General features: G+C 31.1%; 1 pseudogene; it reads right to left on the bottom strand.

Moving 5' to 3' along the window:
* Window positions 1-972: 972 nt before the first annotated feature.
* On the bottom strand, window positions 973-2,531 carry LOC124918664 (annotated as a pseudogene).
* Between the last annotated feature and the right edge of the window lie 367 nt (window positions 2,532-2,898).

Here is a 2,898-nt window from a genome sequence, read left to right as displayed (position 1 = left end):
GCTACAAAATGTGGAGAAGAAATCAAAATAGAAGAGACCTTACCAAGAATCAACAATGATAATGAAAGAAAAAAAACTCAAAGACTGTAAATCAGTTTATTAAAGAGTAAGAACAAAAATGCATATTGTTTTCACTTTTGTAGGTTACCCTGATTATTGGAAGAAGCCTAAGGAAGGAACTGTGGAGAGAAAAAACACATGAATTGCAGTAAATTCAGTCGCTGAAAAAAAGATGTATCGAATGTATAAACAGTTTCTAAAAAACATGCGAGAGATTAAGAATAAAGGAAGTGGCTCCACTTCCTCAGTAGGTAAGTCATCTTATCATAATTCATTAATTTTGAATATATTTGATTATAACCTTAGAGTGAATGAAAATATAGGCATATAAAATAAAAGGTTAATTGATTCTCTACAAAAAAATTGGTCATTTGTGATGTATATTTCCTACGAAATTTTTGACGAATATATAATTAGCGACATATTTTCATTTATATAATAAACGTCGATATTTCTGTCGTCAGAAAATCTTCCGACGAATAAAAAATCCGTCAGAAATATTTATAGGAATATCCGTCAGAAATTTACGACAATATTTTCGATAAATTATTTCATTGGAAATTTTTCGTAGGAATATCCGTCGGAAAGTTTGTATAGTTCCATGGAAATATCCGTCAAAAATCTACTTTTTCTTATTTTCCATAGAAATTTTCGTCATAAATTAATATATATGTTTTAAAATTTATTTTATATTTAAATTTTATTTTCCTAGTTATTTCTCATAATACCTCCCTTATTTAAAAATTTTAATAATAATATTTAAAACAAATAAATAACTACTTTTAAAAGTATTAAGTTTAAAATTTCTAACAATAACTACGTCACTCAGAAACAAAATTGTATCATTCAATAGTTACTAACAAAAAAAACATTGACAAATTGTATCTGAACAACAAAGTTATGCAAGCCTATTCACCCCTAAAAAAAATTGAATAAAAAATAGTATAATACAATGAGGCTCCTATAATTATGTAAGGTTATTCAGTTACATCAAACTAATAAATTTTTTTTTTCTAATAATTGGATTTACCTAACAAATTAAAGAGATCAAGAATTATAAAAAAAATATATAACAAACCTTACAGCTTCTGTGGTAATAACTTGGAAGTTGCAGAGTTCCCACCATGTATTAGGGGTTGTTTGTACATTCACCCAAAGAAGCCCATTTATCACAATGATCATTTGAGTTTGTACAGTTCCTAGATGGCTCAATCGTCTTGTCAAACGAATCCACATGAATCCACTTTGTTGCTGACCATTTATCACCTTCTATAACTGGACATCCTCCATGGAGACTACTTAGATCTGGAATATCAGTTGGATGAAAACTGAAGAATAGTAGTGCATCTCCCTTCTTCGGTTTCATTGCATCCATTCATTATTATAATTCAATTCCACCACCAACAATTTATATATAATATCAGAAATGGACATGCTATTCCCCACTTAGGACACTCTGATAGATCATCAGCAGCAGAAGACTTTTGATCGAGGTACTTCCTGTTGATTTCAATTTGATTGTGAAATTAATAATTTAAAAATAATATATATGATTGAAGAGATTTCCTTTGCTTCTGGGAAAACAGTTTCACCTCATTTGGCGACATTTGATAGATACGTTAGAACTGTTGTTATCCGTGTCCACCGCGTGCAAGGTTGACCTTGTCTATAAAGTAATCATAGTGATTGTTGTATTTCTGGCCATGTTTGTATCGAAGAAGTTGAATGTCTTCTCCATTTTCTGTAATAAGAAAGATGACTAAGCATTCCAAAATCATTGATCATTATATCTGTATATTTAGAGCAGTTATATTTAATCACTTTTATGAAGGAAAGTCAAAAGTACAAAATGTGCTCACGATTTCCCAAAAAAAGTGCAAAATGTGAAAAAAAATCAAATGAGTTAGGTTTTCATACTTGTTATGAATCAACTAATTGCAGAAACAATACGATAATGTATATTCAGAAAGTGAAACAAATTCAATCAGTTAGGTTTCCTTCCATACTTGTTATGAATCAACTAATTACTACTATTAGGTACTAGTTTTCATGATTCATGAATAAGATTTTGGATCGCATTTTAATGTCTGATATGCAAAATATTATCAGATCAAACCGCACAAACAACAAACAAACCTGGCATTGTTGATGAACATTCTGGAGCTCGTTCGAACTTCACTAATCTTAGAATCTCCAGACTGGCAACATGTGATCTCGTGATATAGATCTTTTAAGGTGAACTTATAATATCAAATCATTGAAACATTGACATAATCACATGCTTACGAGAGATATCAAATGATCACACTCCGCATTCGTAAGGAAACTTTCGTATACAAAAGCTCTGTAAATGCAACAACTAATAAGAATAGCTCAGCTCAGGATAATAAAATATACGAAAGCTCTGTCAATAATTCCATACATTGTTTCTATTTCAACATCTATTTTGTAACTTACATCCATCCTTTCATGGCGTCCTCTTCATTTCTTAATTACGAACCAAATTTAAAGAGATCAGAAAGTGATAGGATCGGCGTAATCGATAGAGACGGGGGTCTGGCTATTGATGACGGCTTCGGAAAACAGTTTGATAGAAATCCTGTTAGGGATTTGAATCACTTTTTATTCTTCACAATCTCTTGCAAACTTTTGAACGATTCAAGTGCGGAAACGTTTGCTCAGGTTTAAAGCTAAGAACCAAAGAATGACAAAATGACAAAATGAAATAACACAGTAGTTTGTTTATGGATGTTCGGAGAAAACTCTCCTACATCACCCCTTCTTCCAACCACCGGAAGGATTCACTATACTTTTTTAGAATCAAATACAGTTACACGA

Source organism: Impatiens glandulifera, chromosome 1 (assembly GCF_907164915.1).
Source record: "Impatiens glandulifera chromosome 1, dImpGla2.1, whole genome shotgun sequence".
Lineage (NCBI taxonomy): Eukaryota > Viridiplantae > Streptophyta > Magnoliopsida > Ericales > Balsaminaceae > Impatiens > Impatiens glandulifera.
The sequence above is the reverse complement of the archived record's forward strand: the minus strand, read 5'-3'. Positions and strand labels throughout refer to the sequence as shown.